The sequence below is a fragment of the Lissotriton vulgaris genome, chromosome 1_1 (genome assembly GCF_964263255.1).
Source record: "Lissotriton vulgaris chromosome 1_1, aLisVul1.2, whole genome shotgun sequence".
Lineage (NCBI taxonomy): Eukaryota > Metazoa > Chordata > Amphibia > Caudata > Salamandridae > Lissotriton > Lissotriton vulgaris.
This window is the reverse complement of record NC_141685.1, coordinates 154,412,895-154,439,972: the sequence shown is the minus strand read 5'-3', so window position 1 is coordinate 154,439,972 and position 27,078 is coordinate 154,412,895. Positions and strand designations below refer to the sequence as shown.

At 49.3% G+C, this 27,078-nt stretch overlaps 1 pseudogene; it reads right to left on the bottom strand.

The window, feature by feature from the left end:
• Positions 1-13,841: 13,841 nt before the first annotated feature.
• Positions 13,842-27,078, bottom strand: part of LOC147737912 (uncharacterized) — a 69,544-nt pseudogene continuing 56,307 nt past the window's right edge.

The window sequence follows — 27,078 nt, the reverse complement described above, 5'->3', positions numbered from 1 at the left end:
AGACCATCGTCTGTTGTGTTTGGGCCCTCAGACGGTGCGTTAGCATCTTGCCCCCTTTATCGCCACTAAGATAAAATTTGTGGCGCAGGCGCAAGAGCGCGTATTCAGCCCTATCAAGGTCTAGGTGTTTCAGCATGCGCCTCTTCGTCTCCAGTTCCCTCCAGACCCTCTGCGCCCCAGTCCGTTTGTGTATCGCTTCCAGCCCGCGAACGTCCCGCTCGAGTTCCACGCGTTTCTCCTTGCGCGTCTTCGCCAAAGAAGCCGAGATCGCGATACATTCGCCCCGCACAACCAGCTTAAGCGCCTCCCACACCGAGCTAAGAGACATACCGTCGGTATCGTTGGTGGCAAAATATTGCTTGATTGTGTCCTGCAAACGGTCTACAACAGAGGCAGAGCTAAGCAAGGAGTCGCGCAAGCGCCAGCCCCCGCGCGCCTGCTTTCCGGACCCCCCCGACAGCACAACCGAAATAAGCGCATGGTCAGAGAGGGAGCGCGGCGCAATCTCCGCAGAGGAAAGCTGGGGAAGCAGGGAAGTGGAAGCAAGGAAGTGATCAAGGCGCGCGTGTTGGACAGGCCACATGAAGGGCTTGCTCCCTCCCCGCATGACAGGGCCCGAGCCCTGGCCCACCAGGTATTATCCACAGAAGCAACCCGCACCCCGTCTCATACGGGACTCCTGCCCCGGACATCTCTGTATCATGGGGCCGAACCACTACCGGCTCCCTCGCCCGGCCCGGCCGCCATCTTGGACACTGCACCACGAGGCCGCGTGGCCTCAGCTCGACCCTAACCCTGGGCCTGGCCAGGCCCCGACATTCCGGCACCAACATCCACCCAGGAGGTGAACGGACCACTTGGCAGGTTGATGGGAGAAAGAAGTGTCGATGGCTCTCCCCCGCCAGGTGCCGATCGCCCCCAGCTCCCCCGGGCGCTGGCTCCACCCCCCTGCTGGGTGTCTGGACTCCCTCATCCCGGACCTCCCGACCTCCAAGTGCGAGGGTCCGGACATCAAAGGGCGCCAGACCTATAACTGGGGCAGCTCCAGAGCAGGAAGGCAGTTGTATCCTGGAGTCGAGAGACGCCGTGAAGAACTCATCCTTGACGGACTACTGGCGCTGCCGTAGCCCTGCCTTGAGAACTATCGTCTTGCCTGCTGGCGCTGCCGCAACCTTCTGAATCCTTCATCCTCGCCGGGACCAGCTGGCGCTGCCGCGGACCGTTGTAACTACCATCTTCACCGGGACCTGCTGGCGCCGCCGCGGACCGTCGCTACCTACGATCTTCCCGGGACCTGCCGGCGTTGCCGCGGCCCATCCATCCAGAACGCCGAGCTCGAGGATTGTGAGCTATCCATCATATCATCACCTCTGCCAGATTGGTAACAAGACTGTCCCGCTACCCCCTTCCCATCCGAGAGACTAGAATCAAGGGGACCCCTGAGTCCAGACCTCCTTGTACCATTCTACCGTACTTTAAAGTTTGCTTATAAAGAACGTAAACCTTATCTTTGTGTGGTGTCCTTCTGTGGGGGGGAAGTTACTCGTCTGTACGATCGCTGGAGACGGCTCTCCCCGGAGACCTCTCCTCTTGTCCTCGGCCGACCCTCCCGGTCCGTCTAACATTGGTGGCCAGCGGCGCGATCCGAATCAACGCGTAATCGTACAGAGAGTAGCTCACCCCACGACAAAACCACAATGACAACCAAAGAGAGCGGATCCACCGAGAAATTCCAGATGGAGAAATTGGAAGAGTACAACCATCGTGAATTGAAACAATTCTGCATTGAACTAGGCATTGCTACCACCGGTCTGAGTACTAAAGACAATTTCAAGCACGCCATTGAGTCGTGGGCAGAAACCGGGGCCGTCAGACCCCCGGACCAAAACATTGCAGCATCAGAGAGGAACACCACGGCTCCCGAGGAGCAAAGGACGGGTCTCTCGCAGGAAGAGATCCGAGAGAGAGAAAAAAACAGACTACATGAGTTGGAAATGGCCCGGCTCAAAATGGACGGTGAACTCAAACTAGCCGAACAAAAACTGAGCCTAGAACACCTGCGGCTCCGAGAAGAACGGGAAGAAAAACAGAGGCAGAGAGAGCTCGAAGAAAAAAGATTGGCGTACGAACACGAGCGCAAACTAGCAGAAATAGACCTACGGAGGCAGAACAAAGAACTGGGGGTGCCCGAGCAGCCACGCATCCCAGGAGCGACAGAAAAGAAAGTACACATCCCCAAGGATGTCGTTCGAGAGTATTTCCGAGATGACGACATACAACAGTGGTTCAAGGCCTACGAGATCGCCATGACCTCCCACCGGATCGATCGAAGTGACTGGGGAGCCGGCCTATGGGGGAGGTTCGTCAATGAAGGTAGTGATGCCCTGCTACAGCTCCCAGACCATCTGATGACCTCCTATGACCACATGAAGGCGGCCCTCCTCACCCGATATGGGCTCACACCCAAAATGTACCGCCAGAGGTTCCGAGACTGCACCCGGATCCCGGGTACCACTTGGGTGGAATATGTAAACTATTTCAGCCGAGCCTTCGAGGGTTGGATCAAGGGCAGCCATGTAACGACCTACGAGCAACTTTTTAATCTCATGGTGTGGGAGCACCTCTCTAACAACTGCTTCGTCGAGCTCAGGCAGCACCTCCTCGACAGTAAATTGACGGACCCACGGCAGCTCGCCGCCGAGGCTGACCGGTGGGAAAGCACCCGAGTGGGCCGGAGTGGGCCGCACGAACAGAACCGGAACAACCAAGGTCAGCACCGTCCCCGAGGAGGAGGAGGAGGCCAGGGGCGAGGAAGAGACACCGTCCCGGCCGCTCCCGCTGCCAGTACCCCGCCCCCGGCCAACCGAGGCAACCCCCCGGTACGCCCGGGGTTCCGAGCCAATGTCACGTGTCACCGATGCCAGCGAGTAGGCCACTACGCCAATGACCCGAACTGTCCCCAGAACCAAACTCCGAGACCCCGCCAGGTAGCTGCCGCCGCCCTGGGGGGAGAACAAATCTCCGAAGAACAGGAAGAAGGCGAACAAGAACCACCAGAATGGGAACCGGCCGCCATGGTTCTAGCGTGCTTAGGGGGAAGAGACATGGTCCCGCGGGCTCCCCTACCCGCCAACACCAGAAAATATAGTCAGTGGGTGAACATTAATGGGCACCGGGCCGAAGCCCTACGTGACACCGGGGCCAGTGTGACGGCCGTCCGCTGTCACCTGGTGACCCCGGAGCAGATCCTGCCGAACATTCTCTGCCCCGTCCGTTCAGCCGACAATTCGGAGAGCCTATGTCGGATGGCCTGCGTCCCCTTCGAATGGGGAGGGGTCTCCGGCATGTTAAAGGTGACGGTCCGAGATGACGCCCCCGTGGACTGTCCCCTGGGGAATGATCTTGAGAGCTCCCCGTGGGCCGCCGTGGAAAGAAGAGAGCACCTGGGGATGTTGGGCCTCCCGGACTGGGCATGCATAACCACCCGGTCCATGGCCGCCCGTACCATCCCCCGACCAGAAGAACCCGAATGGCCAGCACCTCCTCCCCCAATCGCTCCAGTAGAGGACACCGACCATACTAACCCCCCAGAGCCAACTCCCGAAGGGCTCGCTCAGCCCCAGGACCTTCCCGGCCTGGCTCAGTGGCGTCAAGAAGGGGGGCCCACTCAGGAACAGTTCCGTCAACAGCAGAAGACCTGTCCCTCCCTCGAGGGACTCCGCCAGCAAGCCCTCGCCCAGAGCGCAGGGGACACCACCGGAGCCCATTGGATCTACTGGGACAACGACCTGTTGTACAGTGAACAGAGAATCGCGGAGTTAGGGGCCAGTCGAGTGTTGGTGGTGCCCCTCCGTTTTAGAGACTTCTTGTTAAATTTGGCCCACGATGTCCCCCTGGCTGGACACCTGGGTCAGGACAGAACCTACAGTCGCCTGGTGACCCACTTTTTCTGGCCCAAGATGAGAAACGACGTCCTCAACCACTGCCGGTCCTGCCCCACGTGCCAGGCCAGCGGGAAGAGCGGCTGCAAACTTAAAGCACCTCTACAACCCTTCCCAGTTGTCACCACCCCGTTCGAGAGGGTGGGAATCGACATTGTGGGGCCCCTGGACCCCCGTACAGCACAAGGACATCGGTTCATCCTGGTACTGGTGGACCACGCTACCCCGAGGCCGTTCCCCTGCGAACTGTAACAGCCCCGGTGGTTGGCCGGGCCCTAATGGGGATCTTCTCCCGGGTGGGCTTCCCCCGAGAAGTCGTCAGCGACAGAGGCACGAACTTTATTTCCAAATATATGAAGTCCCTCTGGCAACAGTGCGGGGTCACCTACCGATTCACGACCCCCTATCACCCTCAAGGAAACGGACTAGTCGAGCGGTTCAACCACACGCTCAAAGGGATGATTGGGGGGTTGGAAGAGCCCCTCCGTCGCCAGTGGGATGTGCTCCTGCCGTGCCTCCTCTTCGCATATCGAGAAGTCCCCCAGAAGTCCCTCGGCTTCAGCCCGTTCGAACTCTTGTACGGACACCCTGTGCGCGGGCCCCTCAGCCTAGTCAAAGAAGGTTGGGAGATGGCCCCCCTAAAGACCCCTCCAGATGTCTTCAAGTACCTCCTGACCCTACGCAGTCAGACCAGGCGATTCAGAGAAATGGCGAAGGCAAACCTTGAGGCCAGTCAGGAGGACATGAAAAAGTGGTACGATCAAAATGCCTCCTCCATCGAATTCGAACCGGGCCAACAAGTGTGGGTGATGTCCCCCACCGAACCATGTGCTTTGCAGGACAAATGGACGGGGCCCTTCAAGGTGGTCGAGCGCAAGAGCCCCGTCACCTACCTCATCGATATGGAATCCCCACGGAACCCCCTCCGGGTCCTCCACGCCAATAGACTCAAACCCCACTTTGTGCGCTCGGAGCTCAGCCTCCTGATGGCTACAGACACCGGAACAGAAGAAGACTCCGAACCTCTCCCTTATCTCCTAAAGAACCGAGAGAAAGATGGCTACGGGGTCCGACTCTCAGATGCCCTCACCCCGGAACAGCGCCAAGGCTGCCGGGACCTCCTGCTGCAGTTTGCGACCCTGTTTTCCCTCACCCCAGGAGTCACCCCCTGGTGCTTGCACGACGTGGACACTGGGGACAGTCCCCCTATCAGACATCGGGCGTACCGCGTACCAGATCGGGTACCGGCCTGCATCCAAGAGGAGGTGTCAAAGATGCTCACGCTCGGGGTCATCGAGCCTTCGGACAGCCCCTGGGCCAGCCCGGTCGTGCTGGTCCCCAAAGCGGCTGCCCCCGGCACCACCCCTGAGCTCCGATTCTGCGTCGACTATCGGGGCCTGAACGCTGTCACCAGAACCGACGCTCATCCCATCCCCCGAGCGGATGAACTGATCGACCGCCTGGGGGCTGCCCGCTACCTCAGCATTTTCGACCTAACAGCGGGCTACTGGCAGATCGGTCTCACCCCCCGGGCTCAAGAACGATCCGCCTTCTCCACCCCCGATGGCCACTACCACTTCAAAGTCATGCCATTCGGCATGAAGAATGCCCCAGCTACTTTTCAGCGACTGGTAAACCAGGTCTTGGCGGGACTTGAGGAGTTCAGCGCCGCCTACCTGGACGATATCGCTGTGTACAGCCGCCACTGGTCCGACCACCTCCACCACCTCCGAGAGGTCCTGCAGGCCCTCCAACGGGCCGGCCTCACCATCAAGGCCAGCAAGTGCCAAATTGGTCAGGGGTCCGTAACCTACCTCGGACACCAGGTGGGAAGCGGTCTGGTGGCCCCTCTTCAACTCAAGATCGCTGCCATCCAGTCCTGGCAGCCTCCCGTCACGCAGACCGAGGTCCGAGCCTTCTTGGGGCTCACCGGCTACTACCGGCGGTTCGTGAGGGACTATGGCAGCATCGTGGGGCCCCTCACGGAGCTCACGTCCAAGAACCACCCGAAGACGGTCAACTGGACCCCAGACTGTCAAGCGGCCTTCGAGAGGCTGAAGGCCGCCATGTGCACCGCCCCTGTGCTCCAGGCCCCCGACTACAGTCGGGAATTCATCGTACAAACGGATGCCTCTGACCATGGCATTGGGGCGGTCCTCTCCCAGTTGAACCCCGAAGGACTTGACCAACCAGTGGCCTTCCTCAGCAGACGTCTCCTGGCCCGAGAACAGCGCTGGAGCACCATCGAGAGAGAGGCCTTCGCAGTGGTGTGGGCCCTCAAAAAGCTCCGGCCCTATCTCTTCGGTACCCACTTCCGGGTGCAGACCGATCATCGGCCCCTGCAGTGGCTAATGCAGATGCGGGGGGAAAATCCCAAACTGTTGCGTTGGTCCATCTCCCTGCAGGGGATGGACTTCACTGTGGAACATCGACCTGGCCAAGACCACGCCAACGCAGATGGCCTGTCACGCTTTTTCCGCCTCGACGAGGAGAGTCCCCAAGAGGATGGGTGACTCTCCCCGCCTTCAGCTGGGGGGGACGCATGTTGGACAGGCCACATGAAGGGCTTGCTCCCTCCCCGCATGACAGGGCCCGAGCCCCGGCCCACCAGGTATTATCCACAGAAGCAACCCGCACCCCGTCTCATACGGGACTCCTGCCCCGGACATCTCTGTATCATGGGGCCGAACCACTACCGGCTCCCTCGCCCGGCCCGGCCGCCATCTTGGACACTGCACCACGAGGCCGCGTGGCCTCAGCTCGACCCTAACCCTGGGCCTGGCCAGGCCCCGACATTCCGGCACCACCATCCACCCAGGAGGTGAACGGACCACTTGGCAGGTTGATGGGAGAAAGAAGTGTCGATGGCTCTCCCCCGCCAGGTGCCGATCGCCCCCAGCTCCCCCGGGCGCTGGCTCCACCCCCCTGCTGGGTGTCTGGACTCCCTCATCCCGGACCTCCCGACCTCCAAGTGCGAGGGTCCGGACATCAAAGGGCGCCAGACCTATAACTGGGGCAGCTCCAGAGCAGGAAGGCAGTTGTATCCTGGAGTCGAGAGATGCCGTGAAGAACTCATCCTTGACGGACTACTGGCGCTGCCGTAGCCCTGCCTTGAGAACTATCGTCTTGCCTGCTGGCGCTGCCGCAACCTTCTGAATCCTTCATCCTCGCCGGGACCAGCTGGCGCTGCCGCGGACCGTTGTAACTACCATCTTCACCGGGACCTGCTGGCGCCGCCGCGGACCGTCGCTACCTACGATCTTCCCGGGACCTGCCGGCGTTGCCGCGGCCCGTCCATCCAGAACGCCGAGCTCGAGGATTGTGAGCTCTCCATCATATCATCACCTCTGCCAGATTGGTAACAAGACTGTCCCGCTACCCCCTTCCCATCCGAGAGACTAGAATCGAGGGGACCCCTGAGTCCAGACCTCCTTGTACCATTCTACCGTACTTTAAAGTTTGCTTATAAAGAACTTAAACCTTATCTTTGTGTGGTGTCGTTCTGTGGGGGGGAAGTTACTCGTCTGTACGATCGCTGGAGACGGCTCTCCCCGGAGACCTCTCCTCTTGTCCTCGGCCGACCCTCCCGGTCCGTCTAACAGCGCGTAGGACTTGTGCGCTGCAGAGTAGTAGGTAAAATCGCGCTCTACCGGGTGCAAATGGCGCCACACATCATGGAGTCCCCCCTCCTGTAGCCAAAGCAGACCCCCCTTGGAAATTGCGCCAGACGAGTGGGTGCGCGCCTCGGACCTGTCAAGTGCCGGATCCATCACCATGTTCAGATCACCTCCCACCAGGACCCATGGATCAGGAGAAGCCAACACATCCGCAAGCGCTGAGGTCAAAAAGGGTTCTTGCTGCACATTGGGGGCATAGAGGGAGCCTACCGTGAAGTGGGATTCACCCCATTGAATCCTAACCGCTAAGAAATGCCCCTTGTTGTCAACCACCTGGGACAGTACCTTACAATGCGCCTTCGCGCTAATCAGTATCGCCACCCCCTGCCTCTTCGTGCCACAGGAGGACCATAGCTGAATGGGGAAGCGCCTATCCTTCATCCGTCTCGTGTCTTTGGCGAGGAGATGTGTCTCCTGTAGGAGACAGATGTCGCCATCCGACCCCTCCAGTAGGGACAGGATCGCCGCTCGCTTGACGGGGCTGTTGAGACCACGAACATTTAAACTAACAACCTTCAAATCCTTCCCCATCTAGAGGGCAAGATAATTACCCCGCTAAGGGAAACCAGCGGCTGATGCGGAGCACCCCCCCCTCCCGTCCCCCAACTACCCCCTGACCCCCCTGGCCCAACCCCCCCAAAACCAACCCCCCAACAACAACAAGATCCTGACAAGGCCCCCCCATGAAAGGAACATCAAAGGGGAACAAAAGTCTGTCAGTGGAGTCCCAAGGGCTGGGGGCATGGACTTACTCCCACCAGCCACCCAGATCCTGATACAGGACAATATACACGGGGAACGTGTCAGTACATTACCCATCAGTGTCCAGTGGACGGGTCCCCCCACCGCCTGCCAAAACTTGCAGAGGGAAAATGTTCGGTCATCCTGCTCAGGACCCTCCGGGTGTCACGGTAACCTTCGCCACTGAGGCCACCGCTGCATCTCGTTCCTGCAGGCTGACGGACAGGTCTGGGCCCGAGGGTTTAGAAGATTTGCCCACAGTGTGCCATTCCTCGGAGCGACGACGAGACCTCGAAGAGGGCGACGAGGGCTCAGCGGCAGGGTCTGCGCTCTCCATTCCCAACAGCTCACGGGCGACCTCCACAGAGCGCACCTGGACCAGCTTCCCCTTCCATCGAAAGACCAGCCGGAAGGGGTGCCCCCAAGAGTAGGGGACACCCTGCTCCTTCAGGAAAGCCGCGACTGGCCGGAAGCCCCGCCGCTTGGCCAAGGTGGAGGCTGCCAAGTCCTGCTAGAGCACAGGGCGATGCTCACGGAACAAGAGTGGAGTATGCTCACGGGCTTTTTTCAAGATCCTTTCTTTGAGCTGAAAGTTATGCACGCACACCAGGATGTCGGGGGGGGTGCGTTGGCTCCTCGTGGCAGGCCGACCCTGTGGACCCTGTCCAACTGAATCTCGCCAAGTTCTTCGTCCTGCAGGACGTGGCGAAACAGGCCGTCAACATACTCGCGCAGGTCCGACCCCTCGCCTTTCCAAGGGACTGCACAAATACGAATGTTATTGCGCCTGGATCTGTTCTCTAAATCCTCAGCATGCGTCTGCAGGTCGAGGTGTTGCTCAGTAAGGCGGAGTATATCCTGCTGGAGCCTGTGGATGTCCCCAGCCGTCTCCAAGTCGTGCTCCTCGAGGGTCGCCACCCTCTCCCCGATGGCATCGACGTCTCTGCGGACCTCCCGGAGGTCCGAGGCTAGTTGCGCCCGGAGTTCCTGTATATCCTCCTTAATGGCTGCAAAAAGTTCACGCATGAAGGCCTTGGTGGCCGGCGCCTCACTCTCCTCCGGCGCCGGCGCCTTGTCTGCCGCCACAGACGTCCGCAGTGGTGAGCCCCTCTGCGTGCCCTCCTTCAGGGCCTTCTCCTTCTCCTTGTCCTTCATAGTCCTGTTGGCTGTCATGGCGGCGGCGTCTCCCCCTGACACCAAAGCGCGCCTCCTCTCGACAGTTGAGCAGGGTACCCGGTGCTCCCCGCCACAGGGCAAGTGCCGGGGGTATGGATCGCTAGCTTCGCTGCTCCAGGCAAGGGCTCACCACCAGAAGGCTCCTGCCAGGTGCACCCCGACAGCCACTCCGTAAGCTGAAGGTGCAGGGGGGAGGGGGTGTCGTCCGCTCTCGTCCGGCCTCTCGTCCCCACAAGCTGCTTTCGCGCCCCTACCACCGCCGACCCAGGCGGGAGGGGGGAGGGGATGCAAGATGTCACAGCGCGGACCTCGTCACAGGACAACATCGGCCAAGACGTTGTCTCACAAGGGCTCTGTCAGCTCGATCTCCGTCGCACCAGTTCTCAGTGTGGCGATGGCTCCGTCCACCAGCGTGAGCGCGAAGTCGGGAGCCTCCGGGGGAGTGCGGGGGCTGAGGCCGCAACCGACAGTCACACACCACCAGGTACCTCCGTCGGGCGCTGGGGCCGCCTTCCGCGCCTGCCGACTGCGGGCGGGCCCCTGCCGCGAGGCGGCGCAACAGCAATGGCGCCCGGCGCGAAACACCGCCAGAGTAGGCCTCCGAGCCGGGACCCACAGTAGACGCCTGCCGGCGACGCGCACCACGCCCTCCAGGCGCCGCGCAGATCCAACTGCCACGAGGCGTTGCGCCCGTTTCCCCGGGACTTGGGAGCTGGCGACTGCACCGGCGGCTGCCTGACTGTCCCCGGATGACCAGCGGTGATTTCTGGGCGATGGCAGGGCCCTCTGCAAGGCTAAAACAACGCGGTAGGGAAGCGGCGGCGGAGGGACCAAGAAAGACGTCTTACTCCGCCGCCATCTTGGCCACGCCCCCTGCCGGTTCATTTTTGGGGTGTTGTGAAAGAGTAATAAATAACAGTGCCTTTACATTTTGTATTTATCTCATCAAATCTGCTGTGCATTAAAGGCAGAGGTTAAACTTACGGCGTCGTCTTCTGACGAATTCCTGCTTACGCTGTTAACATGGGGATTGGTGTTTACTTTTCTTACTCTGATTCCAAATCGATTGGTGTTTTTAAAGTGAACTATGTGACAATCTCGCTGGTGTGAATAGAGTGTGAAAGGAAAGGCTACAGGGTGTCATTTTTTCTAACACGCAACATCTTACCTTTCTTAACTGCTGATTTATTTCAGAATATATCAGCAGTTTGGAAAGCAAAATGAAATCCATTATTTTGTAATTCTGAAGCGTGATTGGAACAAAGATTTTAAAAGGATCAAAACAAATCAAGACAGTTTTACTAGGTGATGCACAAAGGATATTCACTGAAACCCGACTTCCATACATCATAATTTGTGTGCCAGACACCTTTATCAGTAAAGCTGTCTGCAAATCTAGTGGTCAGAAAATGTGTTGCCTGTAAATGACGTGTGTTACTCTATAATGCTTTAATAATATATGAGTGACCCACGGCCACCATGCACAGTTCAGTTATCAATGATTTCATTTGAAATACTGATGCGATGATATTAATGATGTTACAGAACAGGTCACGAGTGATGTAATATGTGGGGTAATTAGCTGTGCATGGGGAGGGTATGACTTATAGTTACTTTAGGGCACGAGTTATAGTTACCAAGGATAATTATAACTGGTGAATTTTAGTGTTTTTTCAGTTTGAAATGCAACACTGTCACTGAAATTCTCACCTAACTATATTGTCAGTTTAACCTTTGTTTTTTCCCCTGAATTTTTTATGGCATTTTTTTATGTAAAGAAAGATAGTATTACAACTCATAACTGTAACGTCACTTTAACCTTTGTTTTTTTCAGAGAATTTTTAGGTTTTTTTTTAACATAAAGGATTATCTTTTAATACGATACATAAAGCCTGCGCGTGCCGCTCACAGCCTTTGCTTGTGCGTGTCGTGGGGTCAGTCACAGGGCCTTTTCTGATGCCAGGCCCTGCCTTAAACTCCCAGAGGGCAGCCAACCCCCATGCACACGGTCATTATGTTAGAGGTTTGGCAGACAGGCCCTGCATCCAACCCCTCTCATACAAGTATAGCCCCACCCCACATATGACCTTTTGCCATACACGTCGTAAGATTGGCTGAAGGGTGGCATGTGACCAGGCCCTGCACCCAACCCCATGCAAGCAGCTAACCCCGCCCCATACACGACCTTCTGGCACATGCAGGGAGCGGTTCGTCTCAATGTCCTGGGTGCACTCAGGTAGACTAACGATTTTGTTAAAGAGTCACAACATCGAAATATGTGGACCTATTGGCTTCATCAAGAGGTGAGCATATAAATCTACATAATGCATATATAGCATAATAGATATACAAATCATCCTTCTCCAAAATCATTAATGTGTTTATTCAAATCTATATTTCAGAAATTCACACACTGCAATGTTTAATAATATTGCTAATTACAAAAATGTTTAATAAGGTTTTAATTAAAAAAAAATCATGTCTGTGAGTCTTTTGTTTTACATAGTGTTTATTATCAAAGCAGTTTGTGGTCTGCAAAATGTTAAAAGAAAGAACCAGAGATTTTTTTTTAAATAAAACCAACATATCTCTGAATATTTCTTTTAACATTGTTTCAGCTCACAAAATGGAATCAGAAAAAACACAAGAGGGCCTTGCACTCCAGCTGAAGACCATAGAGCTCCAGGTAGGAGTGTTTTAAAAAAAACATGGTAAGTTCTCCGGGGGTCATGGATACAAAGACCTAGGAGACTTCATGTTTTTTTAGAAATGTTGCTGGAAAGCTGCTGCACTCAATGCAGCCCCCCAAAACGTTACTAACATGCTTTGTCGTCCCCCTCTGCCTTCTTGGAGCACCCAAGCTGCAAACATATATTCAAAAACACCTGCAGGGCATTATAGGGAACTCTTTCAAGGAACAATAAATGATAAATGTGTGGCTTATGCCTCTCATTTATTCTTTTTTAAATTATTTTTATTTATGGTGTTCTGTGCAGCTCCACTCCCCGAGCCTTTATTGGCCCCGGGGACCCCACCCCCAGGGCTGTACTCATTTATTTAGGGAAGGGGGTCTTACCTCTGCGGGACCCCAACCCCCGGGAGGTTTTCTACTATAGCTTCTGAAGATTCACTAAACTACTTCCACATTCATTGCAATGGTATGGTTTTGCCCCAGTGTGTATTTGTTTGTCTTTGTAGGTCTGATATTTGACTAAAGCTCTTCACACATTCACTGAACTGAATGTTTCCCCCGGTCTATGTTCATTGATGTCTTTGTAGGCCTTATAAGTGACTCAAGTTCTTCACAAATTCAGTGCGATTGAATGGCTTTGCCTGTGTGTGTTCTTGGAGGAATCCTGAGATTTGAGGAATCACTAAAGCTACTTCAACATTCTTAGAAATTGTATTGTTTTTCCCCAGCCTGTGTTCACAGATGTGTTTGGAGGTTTGATAATTGACTAAAGCTCTTCACACATTCACTGCACTTGAATGGTGTTTCCCTAGTGGGTGTTCGCTGATGATGCGTAAATGCTGAAGAGTAACTGCAACTCCTTCCTCATTCATGCGATTATGTAGTCATTTACTGTGTGTGTTCGCTGAAGACTCTGTAGGTCTGGTAATCGACTAAAGCTCTTCACACATTCCTTGCAACTGATTGGCTATTACCCTGTATGTGTTCACTGATTCTCATTTACGTGTGCTGATTTAATAAAGCTATTCACAGCAACTGAATGGATTTGCCCTGTGTGTGTTTACTGATGAATCCTTACTACTAAAGAGTCACTAAAACTACTGCCACATTCACTGCAATAGTATGTTTTTTTCCACATTATGTGTTTGCAGATGTCTTTGTAGATGTGATAACCTACTAAAGCACTTAGCACATTCACTGCAAGGGTATGGTTTTTCCCATGTGTGTGTTCGCTGATGTCTTATGAAAGATGATGAGTGGCTAAAGCTCTTCACACATTCACTGCACTTAAATGGCTTTTCCCCTGTGTGTGTTCGCTGATGTACTTGTAGCTGTGATAACCAACTAAAGCTCTTCACGCATTCACTGCACTTGAATGGCTTGGCCCCTGCATGTGTTTGCTGATGAATCCTGATATTTGAGGAATCACTGAAACTACTTCCATATTCATTGCAATCATATAGTTTTTTGCCAGTGTGTGTTCATTGATGTCTTCGTAGAATTGATAATCGACTAAAGCTCTTCACACATTCAGTGCACTTGAATGGCTTTTCCCCTGAGTGAGCTCGCTGATGAATCCTTAATTTTGAAGAGACCATAAAAGCACTGGCACGTTCACTGCAATGATATGGTTTTTCTCCTGTGTCTTCGCAGATGTGTTTGGAGGCTTGATAAGTGACTAAAGCATTTTGCACATTCACTGCACTTAAATGGTTTCTCCCCAGTGTGTCTTCGCTGATGTGTTTGTAAGTTCGATAACTGACGGAAGCTCTTCACACATTCATTGCACTTGAATGGTTTTTCCCCTGTGTGCGTTCGTTCATGAGTCCTTAATGCATAGCAATGGCTAAAGCTACTTCCACATTCATTGCAATGGTATGGTTTTTCACCTGTGTGTGTTCGCTGATGAATCCTTAACGCTGAGCAACATCTAAAACAACTTCCACATTCATTGCAAACATATGGTTTTTCCCCTGTGTGTGTTCGCTGATGTATTTGTAGGTCTGGTACACGACTAAAGCACTTTGCATATTCACTGCACTTGAATGGTTTTTCCCCTGTGTGTGTTCACGGATGCTCTTTTAGGTGTGCTGATTGACTAAAGCACTTCACACATTCACTAGACTTGAATGGTTTTTCCCTGTGTGTGTTCACTGATGCTCTTTTAGGTGTGCTGATTCACTAAAGTACTTCACACATTCTCTACACTTGAATGGTTTTTCCCCTGTATGTGTTCGCGGATGTTCTTTTAGGTGTGCTGATTGACTAAAGTACTTCACACATTCACTACACTTGAATGGTTTTTCTCCTTTGTGTGTTCGCTGATGAATCCTTAATGATGAAGAGTCAATAAATGCACTATCACATTCAATGCAATGGTAAGGCTTTTCACCTGTGTGTGTTCGCTGATGGCTTTGTAGGTTTGATAACCACCTAAAGCTCTTCTCACACTAAATGCACTTGAATGGTTTTCCCCCTGTGTGTGATTGCTGATGTCTTCGTAGTTCTGATAACCACCTAAATCTCTTCACACATATACTGCACTTGAATGGTTTTTCCCCTGTGTGTATTCGCTGATGATTCCTTAATGTTGTGGAATCACTAAAATTACTTCCACATTCATTGCAATTGTATGGTTTTTCCCCATAATGTTTTAGCTGATGTCTTTGTAGGTGTGATAACTGTCTAAAGCGCATTGCACATTCAGTACAATCGTATGGCTTTTCTCCTGTGTGTGTTCGCTGATGACTTTGTAGGTTTGATGACTGACTATAGCACTTTTCACATTTGTTACACTTGAATGGTTTTTCTACTGTGTGTGTTCGCTGGTGTCTTTGTAGTTCTAATAACCTACTAAAGCTCTTTACACATTCACTGCACTTGAATGGTTTTTCTCTTGTGTGCGTTCGCTGATGAAGCTTTAGTAGCGATGACAAACTAAAGCGCTGGTTCTTCTTTCTTGGTTAGTGTCTGTGGGCCGGGGATATATTTGTCTACATCCCATGACTGCGTTTCCTGATGGGCCAACATGGTTGATAAAGCACTTGTGTTATTCTCAAACCCTGTATGTTTGTGGTATTTTGCACGTTTGATTTCTGATTTAACAATAACATGCAATAGCCATTAAATATTTGCCACACTCAGAATATATATAAGGTTCCTTTGAAGGCGATTGTGCCTTCAGATTGAATGATGGTTTTGCATGCTTGTGGGTGAAGATTAATCTTCCTTCTGGTCGGTACAAATTGGGACAGTCTGCTATGTTGTAGATAGCAGAACTCCTCTTTCCTTTACCCTTTGGTTGTTTGTCTCAACTCCGTTGTGCTTTTCACTGGCTGCTGCGGTTTGGCCAGAAGGAGTTTACAATACACCTAGAGCATTGAATGATGGTTCGTTATCACTTGAGGAAGCAGAGCACTGCAGTAACCACAGCATACCATTCCCATGATTACAGCTGGTGTTGGACGCCTGTTGACACATGAGGCGGTTTGTCTATGTTGTTGCCTTTATTTTCTAGAGTTAATTTATCAGTCTTGTGGCGTGGAGGTGCACAGGTCAGACTCTTACATCCACTGAACTGCTCTCGACTGCTTCATCCAGGATCTGTCAGTTATATGTGCAGGTTCCTCTGTCGCAGACTGCACTGGTATTTTCCTGAATACCGGAGCTCATTGTTGGGGACTGATTTTTGTAGATTTGAAGTTTTATCTTAATTTTTTATAATTTCATTCATTCAAGGCTTGCTTTCTGTAGGATGTAAAGAGATTCAAAATTACTAAATGGAAACATAATGGAATGTGAATAAACAATATTCAACAGGTTGTACATGACATCTATTATTTACCATCTTTGAAACATAGCACGGAGTATTGCACCTTACACTGATATTTAACTAAGGGTTCTGTTGATCATGTCACTTCTCATTAACGTCAAAAAAGGAGGTGATTTACCAGTGTTCACAGAGTAGTGCAGTGAAGAAAGGGCGCACATGGAGCACCCACATGCTACAGATTCCGTTTTAGGTAGATGCACATGGACAAGATTTCAGTTACACAAGATTGGATTGTGAAAAAAGAGGGATCAGGGTGGGCTGCTGTTAATTCAGTAACTCTTCAGGAAGTGTATAACAAAGGTAAGTCTTCAGGAAGTATATAACAAAAGTAACTCTTCAGGACGTATATAACAAAGGTAACACTTCAGGAAGTATATAACAAAGGTAACTCTTCAGGACGTATATAACAAAGGTAACACTTCAGGAAGTTTATAACAAAGGTAACTCTTCAGAAAGTATATAATAAAAGCAACTCCACTCACACACTTCTCAATGCTTTCCTGTTAATACTGGATCCGCTCAAATGCCAACTCCTCTATTTATCTTGTTGTTCATTAAGTCACCTTTGACACTAAACAGTTACCCTTGTTCAAGCACTTCTGGTTTCTTCCAACCTGGAAGATTGGAGTGTTATTGTGAGTTGAGGTGGGATTCCTATTGCCATAACATCTGTCCTTCTCCCTAAAACTAGTACAGCTTACAGCGCCCAGTTCTGGTCCTGAAAGACAACTTACAAAAGCAAGTCTTTATTTCTTTCTAAAGTAGATAAAGTTCTGTAAGATGCAGCTCCTTCTGGGGCTTTTTTGTAAAACAGAACGAGGGGTTCACTGTAAGGCCCGTCCTTTACATTATATGCTCAGATTAGGCAAACAAACATTGATTCAGATCATTTAATATTCAATGATATCCGTCCTTTAGTCCTTATAGAGGATCCATCACAACCAATAATTTACCTGACATATCCCCGCATCAGATGTCTGCATATTAATCTCTTTTCCCCTTTTTCTACCTTTACATGGTATCTGGCATAACGTTGTCAGTTTGGGGCCCAGGAAGCCACTTTGTGACTTGATGGGCATTTGGCAGAGCGGGAGGAGGTGTCAGTTATCCACAGGTGATGCAGCATTTCTACCTTTCCCTATTTCTCATATTCAAGTTTACCTCATTTCATGTCCTTCAGCACCCCAACTCCCCTCTGTCTGCACACTCACTATGTGGGGTTCAGCAGAAGTCAGATAATGGCCTGATAGTCAAAAGGCCATGGTTGTCAGAGCAGGGATTACAAGCTTCATTTCAGAAGCTCGCATGGGAGGTACAAACAGAGGAGGGGTACAGGTAGGTGCTTGTGAGGTACAAACAGAGGAGGTGCACTGGTAGGTCTTTGAGACGTACAAAAGTGGAGTGGTGTGGCTCACTGGTTAGAGGCGGCAGACCCAGAAGCAGAGGACGACCCGGGAGCAGGGTTCAATTCCCGACGTGGCAGGGTCGTGGACCTGGGTCAGCAGACTCGATAATTCTCGCCTCGGTGCCTACTCTAACCAGGGATCACACTCGGTAACTCTGGGCATTAGCTTGCCTCATCTCTACAATGGCCCCCCACATACGCCGGGGATGCCTGGTTTCACCTTGGATATACCCAGTAGGGACCATCTCACAGGAAAAGCCAGGACGGGTTCCCCAGCGGTCCACAGCACGGAGATACCCCATGTGGGTTGATTCATGCGCTTTACAAGACATCATTACATTACATTACATTACATTACAAAAGAGCAGCCCTGTCGTTGTGTGATTACCATTTGCTCTTTAAAGACAGCTTCACCTTTGAAGCTCTCTTTTTGGGTGCACAACTATTTTGGCCATCATTTCAGGAAGAAGCCACCTCTCTTCCCTCTGCAGGTCCTTTGTTCCCCTTCCTGAGAGTGGTTCTCACTTCTCCCCAGGAGGGCAGAAGGCTACCTAGAGGATGGCAGCTTTTGGACAACGTGAACGGCTACTGGAAAACTTTGGGCAACAATTACATAAATTCTGCTTGAACAACAAGTCAGTATAATGCAATGATTTGTTTGATAACTTGAAGTAACGTATTTAGTAGTCCCATCTGGAAGGTAGCCCTGTTGAGTTGCTAGAGTTAGAGCTAGTAGCCCAATCGATCTACTAACCTTTCCACAGCAAAAAAAAGAATGTGGAGCTTTACTGTCAGGACATGTGAAGTCAATAAAACAGAAGTCCTTCTTTTTAGTATAATATATCCTATCTTCAGAAAAAGTAGGTTTTAGGTTTTGCCATTGGATTGAATGGCAAACTCGGGTTAGCAAGTTAAAAATGCTCTGCCAGCCAGCAGTGGTGGACTGGGAATCATGCTTTACTTGGTGGTGGCACAATAACTTCTGCAGTCCATGGGGGCAGTTAAGTTACAGGGACTAGATACCCTTGGTACCACATACATGGGGCATATGAGTAGGTGAACTTATGCCAATTGTGGGTAAACCTGTTAGACATACACATTTTAAGGGTCAAAGCTCTTGACACTGAGGTCTGATTGGCAGGACTCAGTGCACCTTCAGAGTCAAAAAACCAACAACATCAATCCAAAGGTTTTGGGGGTGATTATGCAAACGCTTTGACTGTGTCCTTTAAAATGAATTTACAATGAAGAAGTATTTTTCACTAACCGGGGACTGACCGGAAATTCATCTATCTCGAAAATGTTGTTGCGCTGTTCATCTCTCCCGTGCGATCTATTAAAACAAGGAACACTTGGGACTTGCAGTGCTCAATGTTGATGGACTAAATGCAAGAGATATTGTGAGTGCTGGCACTTTTATAGGAGTAATACTTGTCATATAGTAAACTGGAATTATGCTTGAAAATTGGAACTCTTTTATGCTGTATTCCTGTTTGAATTGTGAGTTTAGTGCCAGCCCCATAATATTCAGTAACCACATTTGGAGTAAGTGCAATACGAATACGCCATAACTTACTTCTTTGTATTATATGCCACCATTGCCATGTTTCTTCTCTTTCTTGTTCTAGCTCTTGTCTCTCATGGTCATGAACTGTCCAGAGTTGATTTCACTTTTGGTTCACTCTGATGTTTCCAGTGATCGATGTTCTTTACAGGACTGATTTTTCTCCATTATGTCTCCAATGTGCGACGACAGAGACACGGACTGAATACATCAAGAGAGCCACTGACGGTGCATCTGGTTTAGTCTTTTGTAATCATGAATTCCAATGGCTTCTGGGAACTGTAGTCTTTTTGTAACAGTGTTTAACTTGACTACCGTACAGACAAAGAAAATAAAGTAAAGTATAATACTTGCCTCTGTGCTTTTAATAAAGTTGATATTTTCCATCATTTCACACTCAGGAAAATCTAAACTCAGAGCATTCATACAAGATGTGTCATGGGCTGGGCATACTGGGCATACTGGGTCAAGCACATAATCAGACAGTAGAAAAGAAAGGAGGCGGAGAAGAGGAAATGCAGAAAGAAGATAAAGGGAAAAGAAACCCAGTATCTCCGAAGGATCAGCCTTAAAAAAGATAAAATTTAGAACTTAGTTACGGGCCATCTTTTGAGTTTTGATTTTAACCCTTACATGGAGGGAGCAGCTCTGATATGAACTGCAACTAGGTCTGAAATCGTGAGGGCACCGCAAAAAAATGACATTTCGAGGGTAGATGTCTTTGTCAAATGAGGGGACCTGAGACAACGACTCACTTCCCAGAGGTCTGTTCTTGTTGGATAGCTCAAGCCTTCCTGAAGGGATATGTTAAACCTGGCAGCCTTAGGGTGGTCTTCCCTCCAACAGTTTGTCTACCTCCTCCATTTTTTATGATCTAGTATCAGGACTCTGAGCAGTTTACCACTGCTAACCAGGGCCAAAGTGCTTGTGCTCTCTCTCCTGAACATGATGATATTGGCTCATCCCCAACTGGCACATTTATTTTACTTCTAAGTCCCTAGTAAAGTGCACTAAATGTGCTCAAGCCTGTAAATTAAATTCTCCTAGTGGTATCCCCAGCCGATTGTATCTAGCAGAGAACGCCGCTCGTGATTGCGATCACGGAGTCATTATACCCGCAGACCTGATTTCCGAGTAACCTCCACTTTTGATATTACTGAACGACCATCTTTGAATAATACTGTTGAATTCGTGCAAGACCATTTTATCATTTGGACACCGCGGAGTGATCCCGTGTGATAACCACATTTTTAGACCTTGTGCCATTCTACCTGCCTACTAAGGGTGCCTGCCCCGCATTTTGTCCTGATGAAGACCCCACAGCAAGGGCACCACTAATCCCTGCAAACTTTAGAGGGTCGAAACGTCAACAATAACCTGTTTGGTCGTCAACTTCATGCCAATATTTTCACATTTATTGTATCTTGTGAAGTATGATATGTTTTGATTTATGCATCGAACCAACGGTCTTATGTTTTGTATATAAGAATTAACTGGTCAACACAGTTTTATCAATTGGCTGATTTTCCTGTCACTAATTCCTTTCCACCACACCATCCTCACCTGATCACTTCCTCCCTCCCCCCCTGGGGCACTGTACAACCGTTTATGATATTGATTAATTGTTGAGTATATTTAGTATACCTGGTCCCATTGTGAATAAAACAATGTGGATGCATTCATTGTCTGTGTAAATATTTTTTGAATTGCTTATATTATTTCACACTCACACTGGGACCCCTCCCTCTCAGTACCAATTGAACCCAGGTCCCAGTGACTATGTTTGGGTAAACCCCCCTATATATAAACCACTTTTAGAAAGAAGGCATTTTCCTACTTTTAAACCATAAGAAAAATATCATCTCGGAGGCCACTTGGGAATGCTGTGTAGCATTCTGCAAAACAGGAGCCATCTTCATATTGAATAAACATTTAATATTTTTTTATATAGCATTATTTTGTTTAACATTTTTGGCATCACAAAATTTTGCAGTGAATTCCACGTTTATTCTTTGTTTACTTCATGCTAATAATTTGGGCACATTGGTATACTCGAGGAGATTCAAGCCTCAGATGGCCCACAATTATTACAATTTTTTAGTGCTTTCGTTTGGCAATAGGTTTAATGCTCATGCATATTTTTTATATATTTTTCCATGTTTGTTTTGGCGAAACATTTAAAGACTACACGGTGCGTCTAAAATTCACAGCATGCTTGAAGGGCTATGCAGTGCATTTACATTTCACAGCTTGTTTTAATTTTGTGTGAGGTTTAAATGGTTACACCTGTAGCTTTCACAATGGGTACCTTTGAACGATCAGCTTAAACACATGCACAACTTTGGTGGTGTCACTGATTTCAGAACAAGCTGTCTCGCTGCCTGTTGTAGTTCTAAAAATCACGAACTCGTGAATAAAAACTTTATCGTAGTATGACGATTTTCATATCAAAAGACCGGAAATGGCTAGTACACTATCTGTAAGCATTTTCGTCATATTCGAGTGACAGTTACACCTCGAAATCGTCACTTGCGTTCTGCACCCTTGGCCTCCATTTTGTATACGGCAGCCATTTTGTGAGTTGCCCTTTACATAGGCCCTTTTATACAGTCAAATCCGATTCCAAACGACACGTACACCTTGATTGACTCCTCTCTGACCTGGGCAAGCTGAAGCCTTTGCCCTAGGCCGGACCTGTTTGGTCAGTTCCTTTCCCAGTGGCCGAATGAGATAGCATCAAGGCGCAACAGGCCATAAAACCCTTTTCATCGCACACACACCCTGCCTAATCTTGCTCACACCTGGCCCTGCTCTATTCTCTTCTTTGCTTTATGATGAGGAGGAGCCCGGTTTTATTGGGGGTACACCGATATCTGATGAGAATGTTGGGCCTTGCCGGGTAATTCATCCCAAACTGGACACACTGAAATGTGAAATTTCAGCATGACTCTGCCTTTTCTTTGTAGTGAAAATATGTGAATAGCCTACTGTAAATTTAAGAATGTTTGCACTGTAAATTTAAGAATGTTTGCCTGGAGCCCATTTTTCTGCATAAAAAGAGAAGCCTGGTTCTGTAAGATTGAGCAGTCTCCTGAGAACCTACATGCTGTTGTACTTCTAGGACGCTTGTTACTTGGTTGCAGCCAATAAATTACAACTTTGACTTCACCTAGAAGACTCGTGTTTCTGTGGTCTGAATCAAGAAGGTACTCGAGGTCTTCGGGTGTACCCTGACACCGCTGGGTTACCGGTTCGGTACCGGTTCTGAAAAACCCAGTACCTCAGTTGGCGCCCAACGTGGGGCGCTATCAGCGGTACCGGTCCAAGCCAGAGGTTCTTGAGGAGCTTTGTGTGAAAATTCCGGAGGAAGGCCAGCCACTTCAGCGACCCCTGTATGTCGACGTGGTTCCGAAGGTCTTTGCTGAGAGGTTCTCCGAGTCCCGACGGCTACGAAGGACTGCTGCCCAGACTGCCGCCCTGATTTGGACCCTTGATGTTTGGTAGAGCGAAACGATAGATGAGTCTTCTGGTGAAGCCATCGATACCTCAGTTAAGTATAAGTGGAGCGCCTCCCAGTCCTTAGTTTGTTTGGTGTCCCTTTTGGACCGTTTTGTTTGGTACTTGCAAGCACCAAAACCGAAGGACTCGTGTATTCACGAGAAATATCGTAATCGATAATCCTTTGAAGTTTGAAGCTAGACTAGTGAGCGGAGATGCCTGGTCTCAGCAGACTTGGAAATTTGTTTTGTCTTGGTTGTAGTAGGGACTCCCGACTGGAGGATTCGTGTCCGGTTCCTCCAGCTGGAACTCCAACCTATGAACTATATGTGAAGCATGGGGTAGGCCCCATCACATACAATGAAGTATAGGTCAAATACACCAGGAAAGACTTGATTTAAAATGGCCCCAATATGGTAGCTTTGACACGGAAATCCTAGATAATCTAGAAGTTAAACTGTTTAAGAAAAGAGCCCGGCCGGCAATGTTTGACTCTTTTCGCCTATGGCGAAAAGAGGCCAAACAGAAGGAAATTAAATTAGCGAAGAAAAATAAACGAGGTATGTCTATGGTACAAGCCGTCGTTGCACTCAGAAATAGTGTAGAAGAACAGAAAAGTGAGCAGTTGCATAGGCGACTTAAAATGGTGATAGATAAATGCTACCCAGTTTTGTCGCCTCTTCAACAGAATGCAGCAAAAGAGCTTGAAAAAGATCCGTTAATGGCGCATTTGTTAAGTTCGCCACCCCCCTATGCGCAAAATGCTACGGCACCTCCACAACCTTTAGCTGCGCAACCTTTAGTTGTGTTGCCTCCTGCTCCTCCACAACCACCAGCTGCTCTTCAGTTGGTTCCTACTCTTCCGGTGCAGCCTTCTCAAGGGCCACCGACTTTGACATTTGCTCTGCCTTTACTTCCCACAACTTTGACTACTATGTCGACTCCCACTTCTGGTACTGTTTCTGACACTGCCTCTGCATCTGCCTCGACTCACCCTGCTTTCCCTCTTGTCTTTTCATCGACTTCTCCTTCTGTTCGTCAGAGTGGCTAGTCCTGTCGCTAGTTTGTTGCATCCTCTCTTTGGTGCAAAAAGTGTAACTCCTGAACACAGAGCGTAAGCAGTTACGTAGTCAACTGCCTGATCCTAGCGAGAAGGAAACGTTGAATTATTTGGCACATAGATTGGTGACCGACCCGACGAGGTATGGGCTAGAGTCTGTTATGGATCTCTTCCATCAGTGGGAAGAACCGAAGCAAAGATACGTTTTTGAGAAAATGTGTGCTTTTCTGTGTGAAGATTTAGAAGACAATGATTTGGACTCTAATCCGCCCGAGTTGAGCCATGTACGGTTCGAGTTTTCAAAAGGCGCAATTGTGGATTCAGATGTTGAGAAAGCAGTTGCGATGTTGTTATCTCTTAGGACTGATGGTGTTTCTAGGTCACTGTTTGGGTCTGATTCCTCTATTAAAAAGAAGGGAAGACAATATCCCATGAGAGAAGTTCCCCCAGTCTGGAGGGAAGGGGACGCAAATGCTGTTCCGATTGTTCTGCCACATTTTCAGCGTGTGTGGGTACATGTTCCATGGAAGCGAGCTGAAGTTTTGGCCCTCAAGCAGACATTGCCTGATCCCCATAAGAATCCTGCAGGGTATTACAAAGAGTTGTCACAGACTGCTGGGTCATGTATCATGAATTTAGCTGACATAGACATGTTGTTTGGGAACGTTGTTCCACAGCCTTTATGGGGAAAGATTCGCCATGCAGATCATGATCAGGAGTTAGGTGATTCATGGGCTAATATTATTGCTGCAGATTCCCGACAGATTGGTGGTGCTAAACCTGAGCCTTTAGTAGCGGAACTCCCTGGTAGGATCATTACTTATATGCAAACTCTAATGCCTGCGATGCGTGTAAATTGGGATAAGTTGTTTGCGTGTAAGCAGAAGAAAGATGAAACGGTTTCAGATTTCTTCACTAGGTTTGAAGAAACGTTTGTCGACCACAGTGGTCAAGATATGAGCACGGAAGGTGGTCAGCAATTGTTCGTCGATACATTTGTGCATAATCTACTTCCCGAGTTGTGTAAAAAGTTGAAAGATTCAGAGAGTTCTTGGGCAGTTTCCTCTTCAGCACAGATATTGGCTACTGCACAGTACTACGAAAACAGAGATAAAGATGAGAAAGATAGAGTAGAAAAGAAAACTAAAGAGTTGAAAACGAAGGTTTAGTTACAGCAAGAGTACCCGCCACGTGGTAGTCAAAATAATGGTGCTCAAAGTAACTATTCGAACAACTATCAGCAGCCTCAACAGTATCAAAGGAACTCGCAAAGAGTCGAGTATACTCAACAACGTGTCCCTGTAGGCCCCAACCAGTGTTCATACTGTAAGGAAGAGGGTCATTTTAAGTATAGTTGTCCTATTTTATTACAGCGTGCAAATGGTGCTACTGGTGTAAGAGGTCGAGGTGTTCAACAAGCAACTAGAGGTAGAGGGCGTGGAAATTTCCCCCAAAACGCACAGTCTCTTCCACCTCAAAATTCGATGAACAGGTTTGATCAGCAGAATAACGCATCTGGTAGGACAGCTCAGTACTATGCTGATAATTACTATGCAGAAGATGAGCAGACAGAAAGTAATAATTGCTAGGACAGCCATAGACAAAGAGAGGGAGTTGTTTCAGTTCCAGTAGATCAGAGTGGACCTTATGTTGAGGTGATTACATCAGGTGTGTCAGAGCCTTTTCTGTTGGATACTGGTGCTACAAAGAGTTCTATTATGCACTCTAAACTCCCTGGTGCACCTTTGTCTGGCAAAACGAATGTATCAGTAGGTTTATCTGGCGCCCCAGTTAGAAATCCGATTTCTGATCCTTTGTCCCTTTCTGTTGGTCCTTGCGAATTTGAGGCACCCCTTATTCTAACCACAGGTTGTGGTGAAAACTTGTTGGGATTAGACCTGTTGAAAAGATTATATGCGACTTTGTATTGTTCTCCTTCAGGAGTACAACTTACACTGGGTAAGAAAGTGATTTCTCAAATGTATTTGTCAAAGGACAAACTTCCAACAGAATTGTCATCTCTCCCTAATGTTCTTTGGGCTACTGGTCCTAATGATGTAGGTCTTTTGGAAATACCACCATATGTTGTGACATTGAAAGCCAATGTTAAAATACCGCGCATTCCCCAATACAAAATTTCTAGTGAAGGCGAAAAAGCTTTGCTAGCGATCATTTATGATCTGATTGAAAAAGATGTGATCGAAGAAACACGAGGCAACGTTTGCAATAGTCCTGTTCTGCCTGTTTTGAAACTAACTGACCCTTCCCAGCCACCTGTTTACAGATTCGTGATTGATCTTAGAGAGGTCAATAAAATAGTTGTACCACAATTCCCAGTTGTGCCCGACATTACTGCACTATTGACTATGATTCCAGCTTCTGCAACATGGTTTTCGGTGATTGACTTGAAGAATGCTTTCTTCAGCATCCCCATTGCTGAGGAGAGTAGGGATATTTTTGGCTTCAGTTTAGGAGGTCGAAGCTTCCGCTTTAAACGCGCTCCCCAGGGCTACTGTGAAAGTCCGTCAATATATAGTCAAGCTTTAAAAACGCAGCTTGATACGATTGTTTTACCTGATGGCGCTACCCTCATTCAGTATGTTGATGATTTGCTTGTTGCTGCAGATTCTGAGGAAATCTGTAAAGAAGCAACGTTGTCTCTGTTGCGTCATTTGTGTGATCTGCATCACAAAGTGTCTCTGTCTAAAATGCAATATTGTCGACAAGAAGTGACCTACTTAGGTCATCTCTTATCGAAGAAGGGAAGGAAACTGACCCCAGAAAGAATACAGGCAATTGCGAAATTGAGTGTGCCCAGAACACAGAGAGAAGTACGTGCTTTCTTGGGTATTACATCGTACTGTAGGCAGTGGATTCCAAATTTTTCTTTGCTGGCCAAACCTTTGGTGGCATTAACGTGCAAAGATACACCCAATCATGTGCCTTGGTCCGAAGAGTGTCAGAAAAGTTTTTCTGAATTGCGCACAGCATTATGTTCGGCTCCTGTGTTAGGTACACCCAACTACAGTAAGCCCTTTACATTGTACGTCCACGAGAAAGAAGGTTGTGCATTGTCCGTGTTGACACAGTTGTTTGGGGACAAGCAGCGTCCATGCGCGTATTTTTTGTCGACTTTGGACCCGGTAGCTAAAGCATTGCCAAGTTGTTTAAGAGCAACAGCAGCAGCAGCTGTTTCTATTCGACAGTCTGCTGGTTTAGTGATGAATAACACCTTAATTGTAATGGTTCCACATGCAGTGGACACGTTGTTGAACAGGACAAAGACACAGCACTTAACTAGTGCTCGATTGTCTGGTTATGAACTAACCTTGTTAGCAAGCCATGTGCACATCAAAAGATGCAGCACACTCAACCCAGCCACGTTGTTGTCGATTCCAGTTGAGACAGGGAATGTTGACGAGCAGCATGATTGTTTTCTTAGAACAGAAGAAGAAACGAAAGTGAGAATAGATCTCCAGGATACTCCTCTTG